This window comes from Ixodes scapularis, unplaced genomic scaffold, assembly GCF_016920785.2.
Source record: "Ixodes scapularis isolate PalLabHiFi unplaced genomic scaffold, ASM1692078v2 PGA_scaffold9__187_contigs__length_104089568, whole genome shotgun sequence".
Taxonomy (NCBI): Eukaryota; Metazoa; Arthropoda; class Arachnida; order Ixodida; family Ixodidae; genus Ixodes; species Ixodes scapularis.
The window spans coordinates 22,803,745-22,824,332 of record NW_024609884.1 but is presented as its reverse complement, the minus strand read 5'-3'; the positions used below and the strand labels follow the sequence as shown (position 1 = coordinate 22,824,332).

Here is a 20,588-nt window from a genome sequence, read left to right as displayed (position 1 = left end):
ACTTTTCATGATATACTGACACCTTCACTGTGTGCAATATTTGACAACTCATTAAGGTCAGGAGTATTCCCCGAAATGTGGAAGATTGCCGTGGTCATTCCGGTTCTGAAGTCGAGAATGAAAGGTGATGTTCTCAACTATAGACCGATTTCCCTTCTCTCCTCATTTTCCAAACTCTTTGAAGCAGTCATTCATCAATTCTTCTCTTTCCCATTTTGAAACTTAACCTTCCCTAATCAGCATGGGTTTATGACCGGCAGATCAACCTCTACAAATGTAAGTTTAGTGTCTACCGCGTCCCAGGTAGTCTGCAACAGAGGTCAGCTAGACGTGGTCTACTTTGACCTAAGCAAGGCATTTGACGTTGTAAATCATACGACCCTTATATCAAAGCTTTCCGCCTACGGGGTTTGTGGCACTGTATACGACTGGTTTCAAAGCTATTTGTCGAACGGGAAAGCGTACGTTCGAGTGAACAGTATGAACTCTTCATTGTACGGGGCAAGTTCTGGCGTTCCTCAGGGATCCGTACTAAGACCGCTCCTGTTCACAATTTTTGTAAATGACGTGTTTGATGCGATTTCTAATTCTTCGTTCCTGCAATACGCTGATGACATTAAAATTTACAAATAAATAGTTACTTTAGATGATTGTGCTAGCCTTCAGGAAAATACATGCTCTTTCTTTAGGTGATGCTAAGTCAATTATCAGGCAAGGTGACAGCAGAAGCGACATGTCTTACAGATGGCTCTTTTCTTGCGTGCAGTACTGGCTGCTGCTGCTGTCGCATCGCGGAATACCGGCATGCGAAGGCACGTACGGACATCGACACGGAACCACCATTCTTCAAAACTACGTGCTTGAAAAGCTGCCAGTCATCCATATACCGACAACACCTCATCAAAATCTGCACAAAGACGTGGTCTTCGACCACGTGCTTGATCGTTCAATCATCTACCGCGGAGGCACATCCACGTCAGCCTTCGAGACTATAAAGGAACAGCCCAACGGACTGATGGCCAGTGGGCAAGGTGACAGCAGAAGCGACATGTCTTACAGATGGCTCTTTTCTTGCGTTCAGTACTGGCTGCTGCAGCTGTCGCAACACGGAATACCGGCATGCGAAGGCGCGTACGGACATCGACACGGAACCACCATTCTTCAAAACTACGTGCTCGAAAAGCTGCCAGTCATCCATATACCGACGACACCTCATCAAAATCTGCACAAAGACGTGGTCTTCGACCACGTGCTTGATCGTCCAATTATCTACGGCGGAGGCACATCCACATCAGCCTTCGAGACCATAAAGGAACAGCCCAACGAACTGATGGCCAGTGGGCAAGGTGACAGCAGAAGCGACATGTCTTAGAGATGGCTCTTTTCTTGCGTGCAGGTAGGTGAGAGTTTTTGTGACTGCTCGTATCGCTCAGACGATCGTTATCTACTGCTGTTGCCTTGCCCAAGGCGTGTGAAACTGTTTTTCGCTGCCATTGCCGATTATTGTTGGGGGGCACTTGCGCTGATAAGGTGCGGGGATGTCGAACAAAATCCTGGCCCAAACACAGACACAATGCAGCAGATACTGGAATGCCAGAAACAGATGACGGTTAATTTATCATCTATAGTCGCAAGCCAAAAAGGTTTTGATAAAAGATTAGAAGCGATTGAAGCGTCCACTTCAAAGATAAGTGATCTTGTCATGACGCTTGATGTTACACAAAGAAAGGTGGCGAATTTGGAAGCGACCGTATTAAAGCTACAAGAAAAAATCGATGACTTAGAAAACAGAAGTAGAAGAAACAACTTGGTAATCCAGTAATCCATGGAGTGGCAGAATACGAGAAGGAAACGGAGTTGGACTTGAGACAAAAAGTAGTTGAAGATGTTTTCAAAACAAAACTGAGTGTTGATGTGACGTCTGTCGAAAGGATTCACCGTCTTGGAAGGCTACCTAGCAGAAAGCCGAGGCCAGTCATCTTAAGCTTTGGAAGTAATAACGAAAAACAAAACGTACTTAGGAATGCCAATAAGCTTAAAGGGACTCGTATTTTTATTAATGAGGACTTTTAAACAAATGTAAGAGTTATCAGAGGAAAGCTATGGGAGAGTGCAGCTGCAAATAAATGAAATGGAAAAAAGGTGTTTTTATCGTACGACAAGCTAAAAATCAATGGAGTAACGTACGGATGGGACTCGGATACTGACCAGAGAGTTCAACGTTTTGCAGCCAATGTACCGCCCAATGTACCGCATCCTGAACAATGACGGGAACCTAATTCACAGGAAACAAAAAACGTTCTACTGATCAACCTTAATGCCCGAAGTATTGTAAATAAATCGCTTCAGCTCGAACACATCTTAATGGATCATGACCCCAGTATAGTGGCTATCACCGAAACCTGGCTTGATTCATCAGTGTTAGACAATGAGATAGTTCCCCCTGGTTATAATATTTTTCGAAAGGACAGAGGAAGTAGAGGAGGAGGTGTGGCCCTAGTAGTTCAATCGTCCCTGATCGCTTCTGAAATAGAAGGTGCTCTAGGTATTGAAAATGTGTGGTGTAGGATCAAGTTAAAAAACAGTGAATTAATAGTAGGTGTAGTGTATCGCCACCCACAAATGCCTCTTGGATATTTTAAGGAGTTAAATGAGTTTCTTTTTATGTTAAAAGTAAGTTTAAAGAAAGTTATTTTGATGGGAGATTTCAACCTCGGTAGGATAGACTGGGCTACATCAGGAACTGGGGACAGCGAAGTGTCGTGCTCCGAAGAATTTCTGGATTTGGCCTTCCCGCACAACTTGACACAGGTTGTCAACGAGCATACTAGGGTACAGGGGGAATCACGATCCCTAATAGATTTAATATTTGTCAGTGAGACACTCTCCCGTCACACATACGATTGTAAGACTCAACCGGGAATTTCTGATCACAAAATGGTACACTTCGAAATATCGTTGGAAGCTACACTTAAGAAAACGGAAATATCTTCATACCGAAGCTTTAAGGAAGCTGATGACGAATCAATTATTGATCAACTAGGCTTTAACTACGATACATTTGAGAACCTTGCTAGGAACCCCCTGATCGGAGTGAAGGAGCTATGGCTTAATTTTAAAAGGACTGTACTAGAATGCATTCATAAGTTCGTTCCAATGTGCGTTAAGAAGCGGAATCCAAATAGTCCTTGGATTACAAGGGATATAATCCATCACAAAAGACTCTTAACCAGGTGTAGAACAAAAGCGCGTGGGAAAAGGGATGGGTTGCTACAGGCTAAAATACGGACGCTAAGTACAGAACTTAAAGCAAAAATAAAGGCATCGAAATTCTCCTTCTTTAATGTTAAAATGCAAAACTTTATAAAATATTCACCAAGGAGGTTTTGTCGACAACTAACATCAAGTAAAAAAGGAGTTACTATGGTGATAGTAGGAGATAGGGCTATTGAAAACAAGAAACAAATCGCAAATTGTTTTAATGAATATTCCGTCAGCGTTTTTTCTACTGATAATCATGTCCTGCCGGAGGTTTCTTTTTTTGAAAATGTTCCCCCAATAAATGACGTAGAAATACCAGAAGGAGGTATTTTTTCTTTGCTACTTGGTATCGATTTAAAAAAAGCTGTTGGTCCTGATAATATTCCTAACGAATTCTTATATTGTTGCAGTGAATGGTGTTCGAAGTATCTTAGCCTCGTCTTCAAGAGATCGTTGTCAGATGGAACTGTTCCAGATGACTTGAAAGTCGCCAAAATAATACCTGTACATAAGAAAGGTAACGCAAGCTCAGTTACAAACTATAGACCCATTTTGTTAACTTCTAGTTGTTGTAAATTGCTAGAACACGTCATTTCAAAGCATATAAGAACGTTTTTAGATGCTTATCAAGTACTTGATAGCAAGCAACACCGGTTTAGAAAAGGTTTATCTACCACTGCTCAATTAACGGAACTGATTCATGATTTTTCTTCGACTCTTGACAATAGAGGCCAGGTCGACATAATATTTTTAGATTTCCAGAAGGCCTTCGACAAGGTGAATCATAATAAGCTGCTCGTTAAGCTAGAGCCTTTGCTAAAGAATCCCAACCTCCTGCGGTGGATTGAAGCGTTCTTGACTCTTAGAAAGCAGTTTGTTAGTATTGATGGGCATGATTCGATGCTACGAGAAGTGCACTCGGGAGTCCCACAGGGATCTGTACTCGGACCCTTGTTATTTTTAATTTTTATAAATGACGTCCTTCGTGACATTACTGTAAAAGCCAGGCTCTTCGCTGATGATTGCATTTTATATAATTATATAAACGATGACAGTGATTCCATCGAGTTGAACGGTTGTTCACAAAAAATTAGCAAGTGGTGTGAAAGGTGGCAGATGTCTTTAAACCTGGAAAAGACCGTTTGCATGTCAATGACACATAAGAAAACTCCCGCGGTGTATAACTACCACTTAAACGGAAAGACTTTGTCTAGAGTAAACGAATTTAGATACTTAAGGATAACAATAACTAGCGATCTTCGATGGGACAATCACATTAATAATATAATTAAGAAAGCTACAGGTAAACTTTGGTCATTAAGAAGGTCGTTAAAGGTGGCCACTCCGGAAACTAAACTGTTAGCTTTTAAAATGATGATAAGACCAAATTTAGAATATGCTAGCGAAGTGTGGGATCCGTACACAAAGAAGTTAGTATTAAAATTAGAGAGGATTCAGAAATTGGCGTTGCGCTTTATTTTTTCAAAGTATAGGAGGCTAGATTCATCAACGGAACTGTATTCCAGGGCAGGAATCAGTCTACTGGAAGAAAGGCGGAGGAATAAACGCTTGAAAATGCTTTACTTAATTTTAAACGGGACACTTCTGCTTGACAAAGATAGATTGATAAGACACCATATCTCTAGAATTACTCGAAACAAACATACTAGAACACTTAAAGAATATCGTTACGCCAAAAACTGCTTTTAAAAATTCCTATTTCCCTCGAACGATAAAGGAGTGGAATGCGCTACCAGAAAGCACTGTTGCAGCCAACATCGTTTCTGAATTTATTAGAGGTCTGCAGAAGTTATTGTAAAAATTATGTATCTAAATCTGTTGCTCACAGTGCTTTGTGTATTTCTTTTTTGAGTGTGTTTCCGTTGTGTCTGATAATATAACCATAAAGTACGCTGGTAATGTTATGTTGTACACCATGTTCTGCGTAACTATTTTATGTTCACTTTTGTTGCTCACCCTTATTACGGTCCCCATTGTAAGGACTAATAGTATTGTCAAATAAAAAATCTTCTCTTAAACGGCGCTAAAACCAAGGTTATGACATTTACTCGGAAGGCACAGAGAATACATTTTTCGCATATAGTATTCATGGTGAACCCCCGTCGCGGTTATGTGCAATGAAAGATCTGGGAGTTCTGTTCGATCCTAGCCTGCGATTCTCTAGTCACGTAACTAGGCCCGTTAATTCGACTCTGCGCACGCTGGGTGTTGCCTCTCGCTTAACGAAGGACTTCAAGCATCCTTCTGCGTTTCTCACGTTGTACCGCTCGTTATGCATGCCCCAGTTAGAATATGCCTCAGTTGTGTGGAACGGAATCTCTAAAACCAACTCATTGGAAATCTTACGAGTTCAGAAAAAGTTTATTTCCATCTTTAAACATCGCTACCTTATGAAGGATGTTCATTGTTCAACTGATGACGCAACGTTAGAGCGTGTTGACTTGCTGAGCCTACAGCGGCGTCGGCAGAAGGCGGACCTATTGTTTTTGTTTAAAACGTTGCACGGGTTGATTAATTCACTAAGCCTCTTGTCTGAACTGTGCCTTAGGGTTTCATGTGTGCCTACTCGGAATCAATCATCCTTTTATATTTCCAAAAAAATTTAGTCTTTTAAGCCCAATTATTAGACTGACTGAGTGCTTTAACCAGTACTCTGAGAAACTCGATGTTTTTAACTCGTGCTACAGGGCATTTGTTATTTCTATTTAAGACCTGTCCGGCGGATGAATAATGACTGTGGTTTACTGTATGATTGATGTTGGAGAGCAAAGACATCGTTGGTTCTGTGCTTGGTACTGCTTCGTATATTATTCGCTTTGAGTGCCTTTCAAACTTATTTTTACATTGCAGCAATTTTTTATCATTGTACACAAGACCTAGAAATTGTATTTTGTTATCATTCAGCTGAGTGTATGTCGTGTATGGTTATATTCTGTTACTATATAGTGCATTTCTCTTCTGTATTTCAGTGTTTTATGTATTCATTTCCATCCAGAGTGCCAGAACCAAGACCGCAAGGTTGTTCCTGGGCGCTATATTAAACTTTGATTGATTGATTGATTGATTATTATATTACTACAATATTTATAATTATAATTACACTACTACTACTAATAATAATAATAATAAAGTTTATTGTAACAGCAGGCATCAGTACATAAGTGACAGGTTCGTCTAAGCCGTTATAGGCTTGTACGACTGAACTGGGCAAGTCGGACAGGCGAAAAAAGAGAACCATAATCGTTTACAGATACAAGAAAGCTTTCAATAAACCACCCGAAAACAAAAGAAATCACAACAACAAAAAGCGAAAAATTAAAGAAAACACTTGCAAGGATTAGCATTACGCAAATTAACTTTCAAGAATATTTGAACGAAGCCATTTTTTACATTGCCCAGCCAGTAATAATGTATATATCCTCAGGAAGAGCATTAAAGACCTCTGAAACATAAGAACGGCGCAGTCTTTTCCCATATCTAGTCGCACGTCTCTCTACATTAAAGCGAGTAGAAACACGAAAAAGGCGTGCAGGCTTATGAAGCGTTTTAAAATTGTCATTTCAAAAGTCTCGGAGCACTACTGTTTCCACAAATAAATGAGGCAATTAAGGCATCTCCATGTCACTAGACAAATTTTCACTCGATGAGAAAGTAGAATTGTATGAAACACTACGCAAGATTTCTTTCAGAATACTATCAAATTTAACCCGCCAGGACGCTGTGCAAAAGGCATGAATAGTAACTCCCTATCTCAAAACGCTGTAAGCAAGTGCATGGACAATAATTTTTTTTTAACCAGTGAAAGGTACAAACACTTTCATATTATACATTGTGCGAGCCACTTTTCTTAGAGCCACACATCTGTGAGCCATGTGTTTATTCCAGGACATGTCAAATTCAAAAATGAGTCAAATATATCTAGTTGAGTCTACCCAGGGCACAGGCGTACAAAAGCAGGGTTTACAAGCAGAACTGTGCAGGCCAAAAGGAACATTAAAAAACCCGGTTTTAAAGGATTTCTAAACAAATAAGTTGGGTTTTTAGGGGGTTAACCTTTATGCGATTAGAACTATACCAATCCATTCGGTTGACAATATTTGATTGCAAAATGTTTACAGCTAGGAAAAGTCTACATGACGCGAATTAAGTAAAGTATCATCCGCATATTGAAATAATCTACATTCATAAATAACAGGTTCAAAGTCATTAACATAAACATTAAAAAGCAAAGGAGACAACAGCAATCTCTGGGGAACACCGGCTTGTAAAAACTGCGTGGTACTGTTTACTTTGTTTACAGAGACGACCTTTGCTCTTCTGTCCAACAGATTCGCTAACAATGAATAGAAAGGGCCACGGAAGCCGAATTTCCGTAGCTTTTTTAGCAAACGTTCGTGGTTTACCGTATCCAAAGCTTTGCTAACATCTAATAATACTGCACAAGAGAACATGTTACCTTCAAATGCCGAATATATCTCATCAGCCACATCTTCCAAAAGTTACTGCGTGCCACTTCCAGAAACAAAGCCGTACTGCCTGCTGGATAACAATGAGCACTTCTCAATAAAATTATTCATAATGTAAAAAAGGTGTTTCTCAAAAATTTGTCCAAGCACGGGTAGAATCGAGATTGGACGGTAATTTTCTATATATTTAGATTGGCCACCCTTAAATATGGGCCTTACAACGACAGTCTTCAACTGGTCAGGATTCACAACCAAATGAACAAAGCTGTTCATCATGAAAATAACATCTTTAACATATTCAAAATTACGCTGAAGACAAACGACAGTTATGCCATTTTTGCCAGGCGACATGATAGGTTTAATGCTGAAGAGCAAAGAGCGCAAGTCATCTTCGTTCATTGGAAATAGAAAAGCAGAGGTCTCCTTATTTTCTATCTCAGCCTCAGGCTCAAACGTATCTTGTGGGACACGAAGGGGATTTACAAAAAAATTAATAAATTGGAACGTTCTGTTATTTCCGTGAAATTTTCAATGAAATTACGCTTTATCACGTCGTCCACAGTTCGCCTACAATTCGAACCTCGCAAATAGTTAACAATTTACCAAGTTTACGCAGAGCTGCCACACGCCTTTGCAAACTTTCCCTTAAAATGTTGCCGTTTCGCGAAACTAAGTAATGCCTTAGCTTTGTTTCTCGCTGCACGGAACTCGGAACGTAAATCGTCACCCGTCGGTGCTCGGCGACTACGAGCCCATCGAACGTCTTTTTCTTTAATGGCGGCGAGGACGTCCTCATTGAACCAGACACACTGGGGTCTCCGTTTTTTTCTTGTCACAGTACGTTTAGAGAAATCGTTGAATAATTATGATAAGCTCTACGACTTTGCGTGAACATTGAATTCAGAAACTGACTCGCGGAATGACCTCCAGTCAAAAGACGAAATGAGTCGGTCAAGTACTTTATTGTCAATGATTTGCATTTTATGTTTATTATCGTTATCTATCCTCGAATCCGCAATCGTCCCAAACTGACATGCAATAAAATAATGCTCGGCAAGTTTTTGGGAGATGACTGACGGCATGACCACAATATTTCAAGCTCTGACAGAAATATGGTCAATCGATGACGACACTAATTTATCTACTAAAATTTCTTCTCTCGTAGGAGCATTAATGATGCATTCCACGCCTTCATTAGCCAGTATGTTGAGATAATCACACACCTCATATCTATCCTGCAGTGCTTCGCTGTGTCTATGTTGAGATCTCCCACCAAACAAAACTGTCCCCTGTTATTCACCCCCTGGCAGCATTTCCTTTAATTCATCCAGAAAGTCCCTGAAACTTTGGGAGGGAGGCCTATAATAGGCCAACAAAAAAACTTCGAAGCAAACATTTTTAATTTTGAGGGTGATAGTTTCCGCGTGAGTAATAAACAAATCGCGCTTAAAGACCAGCCACGTGTTTTTCACAAAAAACACAATATCCCTCCCCCGTTTTTGATCGCGAAAACCAGAAGGAGTTAAAGCCCTCCAGTTTGAATTGGTTCCACCAGTCCTCTACTACTACTACTAATAACAATAATAATATTTGTATTTATTGCGTGTTCAAGAACAGCCAGTGACTTCTTTTGTTGAAAGACGAGGAAAACACTGAGACAAAGAATATAAACGACAGAGGGAAATCAGGGTCTAAAGAGGCATAAAAAGCGAAACGAAGACAGTAACACAGAATACGTGAAGACAAACATGAATGCAGATAAATACACATCTAATCAGTCCACAAAAGTAAATTCACCAATTTCCTCCGGGGGCAACCATGGAAAACAAAAAAAGCAACAAAAAAAATTAAGTACACCATCAACTGCGTCACAACAGCCTTAATGGCGCGCGAATGCCTGAAATTCTGTCTTGGAATATGTCTAGTTTTTTTACAAAGTTCTTGCATTACAGTTGTATGCGAGTGACAGGGTTCAACATATTTGTCGCAAGAGGATAAAATGCGCTACTAGACACTGTGCTGTAGTGTGGCACACGCAACGAAATGGATAGTAAAATCTTTGGAGAATCAATCTTGCCGTGTAAACCTTTGAAGAGAAATAAAATGTCAGCAGAGAGCCTGCGGTGATACAGAGATTCGATGTTCTTGAGGCTACAAACACTGGAATAACTCAACGGCTCGTTTTGGAATTAACGGTTGTTAAGAATGTAGGCAAATTTCTTTTGAACGCGGCCAAGTAAAGCTTCATTTTAACTCGCCAACCCGTTCCTGACTACTGATGCATATTCCGAGAGGGATCGGGAAAGACTCTTAAAGAGTGTGATTAATACAAAAGGCTGAAATAATTCCCTCGTTATACGGCTGATCACTCCTGGAGTTTTTATAGCATTCACAAATGCTCTCTCTACATGAGAGCGAAACTTTAGTTTTGAGTCCAGGTAAATACCCAGATCGCGAATTGTTTCTGTCCGCGCAATTTTCACGGACTCATTTTTGTAGGGGAACATAATATGTCCTCTTGGCGACTGTAAGTGACCGAGCACTAAATTATTGCCCGAGCACCAGTCTCTAATTCTGTCTATATCCCTGCAGCTCGTGGCAATCAGCCTCTGACTGAATTTCTTGAAATATCTTCATGTCAACGGCAAACTGAAGAACGGAGGAGTATGATAGGCACGACGGTACATCATTGACAAACAATGTGAACAATAGGAGTCCCGAAACCGAGCCCTGGGGGACACCATAAAGAGGTGTGATATAAGAAAGACTACACACCGTCAATTCCAACTCTATTCTGGCGGCCTCTTACGTAACAAGAGAACCAACAAGCGTTGGTCCTGTCACACCCATTCAGTGAAATTTATTCAAGAGAAGATTATGATCTACTAAATAAAATGGCTTGCTCAGGGTAAAATAGATTATATCGAGGCTGACTACGCTTACTCACAATGCACTCTAAAAAGCCGGTGCGTCTAGTTTCCCGCACGACACTTGACAAAATAACGCATTCTGACTTTGACATTAAGCAACGCAAGCGTGACATTTTACATTGCTTAATGTGACCTTAAGCAATGCACCGTTATATCGACCCCAGCCAACTTAGATTGCGTTTATTGGTCTGCACATATATTTCGGCATCGTCATTCGCTGAGCCCCTCCGTAAGTTGCGGTGATTGGCTCTCCGAGTGTTGTGCGGGAAAGTAGACGCACGGGCTTCTTTTAGAGTGTGGGTAGAGCAATATTAATTAAACACGTTAAATTGGTTACTGTGGACCGACCCGGCATAAAGCCGTGCTGACATGCGACAATGATGTTTCTAAAAATGTGAGATATATAAGTTCAGTACAGTTTCAGAAACCTTCGGAAACACAGGAAGTAACGACACAGGTCGGTAGTTTTGGGGCCTCTCATTTTTTCCCATATTTATGAACCGATACAATCTTAGATGTTTCCCATAACCCTGGAAACACACCAGACCTTACTGACCTGTTAAAGACAGCTGCCTTGGTAGGGGCGAACAGCTCTGCGTAGTCCCTGACAATGGGACCAGGAATATTGTCAGGGCCCACCGACATTAAATTGCTGAGCTTGTATGTGGCAACCAGGACGCCTGACACCGTAATATCGACCCCAGAAAAGACATCTGGGGTGTTATCCCCTTCATCAGGACAATTCCGCTTACGGTAGCATTTGTAAACGGAACGAAAATGAGCTGCAAACGTGTTTGAGATATTCGCTTCAGCTGTGATATATTCTTCGTTCTGAATGAACATTATTCGGGACTTTTCTTTTAGTCCAGACCTGCCGTTTATGTAGCGCCAAACTTCCTCCGGATTCCGCCATAGACTAGCCTCCATATTGTCCGTGTGCCTGCGCCAATCCACCTTGAGCAGAGTCTTGATGTGTTTCCTTAATTGACTAAATTCCTCGTACCAAGAAAACATGTCTTTTTAGCATAATTCTGTGAGCGTAATCCTTTCTTTTTAGGCTGTTCACCAGCTCTGCTGAACACCACGAGAAGTACTCTTCTTGTGGGAGGTTTGTTTAAGACACTTCGTTATGCCCTTTTTAACCACACCAGTTATTATGCGAAACTGATCATTACCATCATCAAGATTTTTAATGGCGTCCCAATTAGCTTCTGCATAGAAGTGGTATAAGTTTACATAATCTCAACGGCAATAGCAGAACTGTTCTTGCGCCAATGATGTAGGTCTTGGTACACTCTAAAGAAAGCCCGTGCATCCGCTTTCCAGCACAACACTTGGAGAGCCAATCACGGCAACTTAGAAAGGCAGCTCGGCGAATGACGATGGCGAAACATATGTTTAGACCCAAAAACGCAGTCTGAGTTGTGACATTAAGCAATGCAAGCGTGACGTTTTGCATTGCTTAATGTCACAACTCAGACTGCGTTTTTTGGTCTAAACATATGTTTCGGCACCGTCATTCGCTGAGCTGCCTCCGTAAGTTGTGGTGATTCGCTCTCCGAGTGTTGTGTGGGAAAGTAGACGCACGGGCTTTTTCTAGAATGTAGTACTAATTACATGTTTATACGAAATTCGGGGTGATAGTTATCAACCGGTACACGCGAGACTTCTACATGGTTTAATTTGAGCATTTCAACATCTGTAAGAAAAAGGTCCAGAATCTTTTTTTTTCAGTTCTTAATATGGTTAGGTTGCAGGTTCCAGGAATGATAGCATGCTCAGGACATCTTGGCGTTTTTGTATTCAAACGAGTTTGAGGAGTCTATGAGATTGTTTTGGCATTAAATACATGACATATTTAAATCACCTGGGATATAGACATTCCCTTTTATGCCGCGAAAAGCCGTCTCGAGCCTAGCCAAATCAACCGAGAAAGAAGCGAGGTCTTTTTGGGGAGGTATGTAAACATTACCTATAAAAATATCCTTATCTTCGTTATTCTTAATTTCAGTCCAATAATAATAATCAATCAATCATTGTTTATTAAAGTGTCCAGGAACAACCAATCGGTCTTAGTGCTGGCCCACTTCAAAAAACGAGCAAAAACACACATACAAACACACATACTCACGAGTACAGAAGGGGAACGTAGTTCACCAGCCTGAGACTAAAAATATTAACAAGTACAAAGACACTAAAATAAACAGAGGAAATCAAAAGCACAACACAGAGACATCCCCAAGTGCGAGAGCAAAAAGTAAGTACTTCGTACTACAAACATCAACCCTTCAACTGACTAACCTTTTCTTGCAAGAGGAAATTTAGAATAATAATAATAATAGTAATAATAATTAATGTTTTTTTTCATTTTGTACAAAGGGTGGGGAAAGAGGAAAAAAAACTTCAAAAAGATGCTTGGCGAGTATTCCCACCCATAGGCAGTTGGTGAGCGTATACGGTTTGTACAATGGATTACGATAAAAGAAAAAAGAAAAATACGCACACAAAATAATTTAAAGCTATACAGTGATCAAAGTAACATTATAGAATTAATAATGTAGCCAGATCTAGAAGGGCACATTTCACAAGTCATCTGTAGTCACGCCTAGCAGCTGATTTACTAACACTCGAAATTAAGTGTCCCATCAATTCTTTTTAGCGACGGCTTCCAAATGGATAAGGAACGTTAGCCAGAAAAAAGGCCTCGTCGAAAGTGGGCGGCTTCAGCTGTAGCGATGCAGTGTCCCAAAGACGCTGCCTCCAGTTTATCACAGCTGGTTCGGAGGTACGGCCCCCAACTTCACTCGGGCTACCGATTCGTGCCTCCACCGAGGAGCGTACCTTAAACGTGCTGTAGTCGCGATTCAAAGGACGTAAGACCTTGGTCTATACAACGTCCGACATTGGCAATCTGACACGCTATCGTTGTCTAATGAGTCAAGCGACCGACCATGTGTCGGTCAAGCTGTCAAGGTCCCCCGGTAGATTGACGGTGCATATCAGCACTCTGCTGACAAGACGGCTCGACAGTTGCTCCTTGCCCGCAAGAAGTACACTTGCCTGCTCGAGCGTTGGATGCGGTTGGGCGGTCATGTTTTGGCATAACATCATTGCCACCAAAAATGTCAGTAGCCTTATATAGTCGGTGACAGGTTAAGAATGCAGTAGGAGCTCTGCCTCCAGCAAACGCTCTCTGCCTTCCTTCAGGCATTGACTGCGCACACACCCAAGTGTTATCAAAAGAAGAAAGCTGGCGCTGGAGGCGGAGCATTTACTGCGTTCTAAACATGTCACCAACTATAAGTGCCAGTGGCGTAGCTAGGTAGCTAAGGCTACGAAACCCTTCATTTGCCTTCCCTTCTGCAGTACTCTGATGACGGTGATGATGCAGGGGGAGGGCTTATGGGGCTTCAGTCCACTGGAAACCCAGCCGACCTTATAATCTACACATGTATATCGACCCCTCGCCCCCGGTCCCACACCCATCCCAGGCCCAGCCACCTCCCCCCCCCCCCCCCCCCCCACCGAAAACATTTCCTGGCTACGCCTCTGGTAAGTGCGCTCGTCCAATCGTTCACTTTTTCTTTTGCTTTTTCCTCAACGTCCTCTTCGGCGTTTCCGGTTAAATATATTAAAAAAAAAAGTACTTTGAAGGGCTGAGGCGTGTTTTATCACATTGGGCGAGTAAATGTTTCTGCCGGAGTCAGGCCTTCACCAGGACAGTGCTGATGAAGTTCTGACGCAGGCCGAAATGTTGACTCGCCCAATGTGATCACACTCGTCGCAACCCTTCAAAGTACGTCTTTTTTAATGCATTTCGAGATTTAGCGATGCATTTCTCTCTCTCTCTACAGGGTGTTTCACCAATGACTGAGAATAATAAAAAATACACTAGCTAATATAAATAAATAATTCCGGCGGGATAACTTTATCAACCATGGCGGACGTCATGTAGATAGTTGTAAGCGATAAAGCCAATTAACTACTATAATTCACTCATTATCTTGTGGGTGTCGATGACAGTGACGCGTGCGTGTCGTTCAATCGCCACGAACTCTGCTAGTCACTGCTCTTCCAGGGTGTTCTTTATTTGCTCCGCTTTTCGGCGCGAGAGTTTCTACGATGTCACCATGGTTACCTCGCCTACTTGCATGGACTACGCTACGAGCGCGAAGCGCGAAGCAGCGAAGAAGATTATTAGCGTGTGTGCGAATGCGGCTCTGAATTATGTAGCGCAGTGTCCTTCCTAACTTCTGCTCTTTAAGGAGAGTCCGTGTGTTGTGGCTTTGCTTTGCAGTATGGAGGTTCGCCATAATGAATGTCTAATTAACTTCGATTTCGTCATTGACTTCTTAATTAACGACTTTATGAGTCAGGTGCAACTGCAATTCTAAAGGCAGTCGTTATTAGAGGTTAATCTAATTTAAGCAAGTTGGCCAAAAACAACTAGATTTCAGGTATTAAACGATCATCAAATGATTTCATGAGTGGGCACTGAAAGAGCGCATGAACTCCGGTTGAAAACTGACATACTCGGGCGCTTCGTCATTATCTCGCCAGTGCGACGCCAACACGTCCGACAATGACACGTTGCCGAGACAATGATAAGGTGCTCAAAACTATACTACCTCGCACTTGTACGCGCCATTGTTTCACGTTTTGACGCTCTTTCTGCGCCCAGTTTCAAAATGAGGCGAAAAAAAACGCGAATGCTGATCGATAAATATTTCAATGCCCTTTTCCATCCCGCAAACTTTATAAAATAGATTCATTCTCTCAATGTGGCTTTCATTAAAATTGTCACTTCAAATTGACTTATAAATCCAGCAATAAAAAAGCTCATTAACAAGTTGTAGTGAATTGTTGAACTTATCGGGACGGTTACAGCCTCATCTGATGTCCTCAGTGCTTGATAACGCACGGTGACAACGACGCTTATTAGCCCTCAGTCCTTCTTTGTAATTCCTTTAAATTTTAATAGCTTTCAGTCATACGTATAATACAGAAAAAGTGCTAACTCGGAGTGTTCCAGATATACCAATATTAATTTTTTTAATACCTGAATTAGGTCACGGGTGCTGTTTGCTAAACCTGGGCTGATGTCGTTAAAGGGACACAGTTTGGCATTTCTTTTAAAATTCTAATTTTTTTAAATTCCTTTATTATACAAATTTCTATTCCGAAAATGCCTCAGGAGCGACCTAGCACAGTAGTTAAAATACGAAGGAAAGGGAAGAAGGCTAAACATGCAATCCCCAACCGGCAAGAAATATGGCAGTTTCCGCCTCGGACGCTCTATGACCCGTACATAGATGTCTTCTTCACTCCGTACTTTTTCGGCTCGGCGGACATTAGATAGGTAATGTATTGACATCATGGTTTAAACAACTACTATTATTGGTAGCAGCCTTCTTTTCAATCACAATGATGTACATGACGTGTTAGAGAACCTGGAAGTTCTACATTATGTTGCAATAGTTTTTCCTCGTATATTCGCTGTATATTGTCTCTATGCTCTTGTGCTTAGCTATAAGATAGTGCAGAAAATATTTAAGTTTGTGTTCGCGCTGAGATGGGTTACGAAGGTTTTGTTTAACTTGCCCGGGGTCTAAAAAAAACTGTAACGTTTTAAATAAGTAAGCATAAATAAACATATTAATTTTTCTATTAGTAGTTCATTTACATCATGTTAAATAATGAGCACTGATAATCAGTTGGTTAAGTTTTTAATTATCTAGTGAATATGTCTTATAATTTTATTGACGGCAGTTACAATTAGATGCTAAAATATTTTAAACATATCACGGAAAAGCAAAGGGCTTAAAGTATTCATCTGTCAGCTCTCGCATTTTCGTCACTTGATTGCGAAACTCAATGCAGCAAAAGCGCTGCAAGCCCTGACCAATAAGATGAAAGAGTGACGTACTCATTCTGGGCGTGTCGTCAATATCTCGGCATCGTGACGTCACTCTTCTGCGCGTCATTGTTGGCGCAATCCCGGCACTCCTCCTTCGCCCAGTTTCGCACTCAGGCGGTAAAAAAAGCGAAAACTTATAAATGAATATCTCCAAACCTGGGATTATTGGGATCGTAATATAGGTTATTTAAATTAGTTCATCCTGGAATATTGACTATTTTCAAAACAGCAATTCCAACATATCCACTTATTCAAGGTTAACAAAACTTTATTAACAAATATCAGCGAATTGGTGCAGTTATCCTCAAAATTAACCCCCTCAAATGTCCGTCGAACGCCATACACACGCAGTTAAGGCGGTTTTAATGTACAAGCAATCTTTTTTTTTTTTTTGCAATATTTAAGGGACTGAAAAGAAGAAAAAAAAACTTTTTATATTTCAATGAATACATAAATGGACGTGTGAAAAAAAAATTACATACAGACTAATCGATGTAAGAATAAATGAAAATCTTCGTGGTAAATTCAAGCAAAGTAAGGAAAAAACGAGACCACTAGGGATGATGGGCAAATCTACGAAAATTATGGTAAAAACAAAACACTCTCCAAACGTATACACACTAAAACAAAATAATAAACCAAATCTAACAAACAAACTAGAGGGGACATCATGACAAATAACGAAGGCACTTTAAAGACCAAGAATGCAAAGGAATCAACGAGAATAATTAAACACAGAAGGTACTACAGGGACCTTGCACGAAACCCTGATACAACGCTACTTCCGGCTCGAAATCACCGCCTGAATTCTTGTTGGTGAGTTTCGTCTGCTTTCGTCCTGCGTCTTCATACGCTCGGAGGCAGTGTTTCCCAGATGGGCCGAGTTATTTTGCGTCGAGATCGACTCATAGAGTTTCTAGAGAAATTAATCCCATGCAGTGGGGCCTCTTGGGAACGGCGGGGCATAGAAGCGGATATCGGCGAACCCAGTTGGCGGTCCCGATGGGCCCATCTCGCTGGCGACGTCTTAGGATGCACAAAGCAGCAAAACATCACCTGTAAGCTCTCTACCTTGCTCTTTTCTAGCCTACTTTGTAGGGAAACACCAGAATCGCGCATTGTATAAAACTAAATACAGTTGATAAGAGTTCGCACACGCCTAATCTTTCATCTGCTCTTTCTCCGCTCTTTTGTCGCTCTCAGACTTGTTCTTTCTCTCGAGACTGCCGATGTCAGCGCCGAGGGATTGCCGCGTTCTGCACCCATCTTCACCCCCCCCTGGATCGACCACGCCAGCTAGAATAGTCATGAACGTGAAAGAGCATCTGCTGCTACTCGTTTTTGTATACTTACCGGTCTTAAGACAAGCCGGCCCTCGAGACGTCAGCTCGTCGGCAGCCAAAATGGCACCGGAAGACGCCGCCGAGCACGCCAAGACGGCTTAGAAGTGGAGAACAAATTGAGTAAGTTTGGATTTAAGCATCCTTAATACGTCCCCGATCGTACGTCTTGGGTTCTTTTTTTCTCCCGCGCTTTACCAACACAAAATACGAAGCTAATGAAGAATGGCTGGCGTGCAAATGAATACTAAAAATGGCTCAAAGTGTCACCGGCCAGCCATCGCAGGTGGCTTATTGACGATAGATACTGCTGTTCCCGAACACGCCGCCATCAGACGCAGGGGTTCTAAAAACATTTAAGGATAACGAAAAGGGAATTACTAAGAATGTTCCTGCGTCTTTGTGTCGGCAATGGCATCGCCTATAGCTCTGGATTGAGGCATTCAGAATGTCCTAAAGTATGTTTGTGAATAATTGTAGAAAAAGAGGTATTGTAGCTTTTGTTGACTATTAGTTATTGATCCCGTAAGTGATGAGGTCCCAACATGGCACTGTGCTCCAAACAAACCGTTGCTAGGGTCGTTGTTATGGAATAAGGCATGGGGCCTTGACGTGAGGTCGTAATTTGTCTGATAAAAACGTGAATATTTTTTGTAAGCATTGTGGCTTCTCAGTATCTAATCGTCAAGACTTTTCCTATCGTCCCAGTGCCATATTGCGATGATAAAAGCCCGTAATAAAACTTTGCAACCGTTTTTGCCTTGCTAGCAGATGACACGATGGCTTCGCGGGTCCAGTTTGGTTCAGTGGTCCTATGAAACACGCGACTGCGTTGAATAAAGTTGGTGACTGTGATGACGATGCTAGCGGCGCCATTCATCCGTGGCGCAAGAATAAAGAGAAGTGTCTGGCATCTCGAGCTGCCTGCACACGCACGCTGAGAACGATGGTGTTCATCCCTTTCTGCCCCCCTTTCACTCGGGAAAGCTTATATCATACTGGCGACTAGGGTAAAATCTGTATTACCTCCTTACGGCGCGAGTATTAGCCGTGTTCAGCTCCACCATGCCAAAGCACGGGATCCTGGAAGTCTTCGACGGGGAACCAGCGGACTGGTTAGAGTACCTGGAACGCACCGCGCTGTTCTTCGAGGCCAACAGCATTCCTACTGCAAAAAGGTCAGTTTTTCTGCCGTCCTGTGGTGCTAAAACACACTCCATTCTGCGGAACATTCTCACCCCCAGGGCTCCTAACGAAGTGAGCCTAAAGGAGATTTTTGGCGCTCTCAGCAACCACTTCACCCCAAAACCCTCTGTGGTAGTCACCCGTTGCAAGTTCAACAGCCGATGTCGACACACGGGAGAATCTGTGAGCGACTACGTTGCCGCACTCAAGAAACTAACCCAGCACTGCGAGTACGGCACATTCCTGAATGACATGCTTCAATACAGACATGTCTGCGGCATCAATGACTCCACAATGCAGACACGGTTGCTTGAAGAGCCCAATCTCACGTTCGAGTCCGCGATCCAGCTTCTACTAGCGATGGAAACTGCGAAGAACGATTCGAACTTGATAATGAAACAAGGAAGATCTCAAATGGCGTCCGAAGCTATCAACGTGGCCAAAGAAGCTGCATCGAAGAGCATTACTTGCTATCGTTGTAGAGGACCTCATTATGTGTCTGTGTGCAAGCACTTGGAAACAAAGTGCAACGCATGCCACAAGACGGGACACCTTGCCAGCGTGTGCAAATCAAAGAAGCAGCAAGACCAATCAGACAATTCCGGACAGAAGAAAAACGTTCACAAGCGTCATGTCTATGCGTTGACAAATCCGAACAGTCGTCCACGAGTCAGCCACCCGTGACGTACAACATGTGGTCACTGAAATCCTTCATATCTTCACCTTCATATGTTACTACATTAGAAGTGGCGGGGAAACCACTTCGGCTGGAAGGGGACACAGGAGCCAGCGTCTCCATCATCGGCCAAAGATCTTTCGTAGAAAATTTTCCAGAGCTTCAATGTGAACCTTCTGATGTCATCCTAAGAAGCTATCGCGGTGACCTTTCTAAGGTTCAGGGAAAGGTCGTCGTACCTGTTCGATTCCTAAACAAAGAAGCAATGCTTCCTTTGTATGTCACACGTGACCAGACTCCCACACTCCTTGGAAGAAATTGGATCAACGCCCTTGGAATAAGTTTGGCCGATGTGAAAGAAGTTACCGCTGCATCCAGCGTGGAAGCAATTCTGAAATATCACAAGGAAGTTTTTTCCGACGGACTAGGCACGCTGAAAGGCGTGAAAGCTAAGATCACCATCCAAGAGGGAGCGCATCCCAAGTTCTTCAAGCCTCGCGCGATTCCGTTTGCGTCACAGGATAAGGTTGCTCAAGAACTGCAACGACTTTAACGCGATGGAATTATCTGTCCTGTGAGAACATCCGAATGGGAAGCACCCATCGTGCCTGTTCTAAAACGTGACGGCCGAGTGCGGATCTGCGGTGATTTCAAGCTTACTGTAAATCCTGCAACTATTGTCGAGAAGTACCCGGTACCCAGATTAGAAGATCTGTAGGCCAAACTTTCAGTAGGCGTCAAGTTTACCAAACTGGACCTGAAGGACGCATGCCAACAGGTGGAGCTCGAGCC

The 20,588-nt window shown here is 42.2% G+C and overlaps 1 pseudogene; it reads left to right on the top strand.

The window, feature by feature from the left end:
• Nucleotides 1–733: 733 nt before the first annotated feature.
• Nucleotides 734–19,804, top strand: LOC120848568 (annotated as a pseudogene).
• The last annotated feature ends 784 nt before the right edge of the window (nt 19,805–20,588 follow it).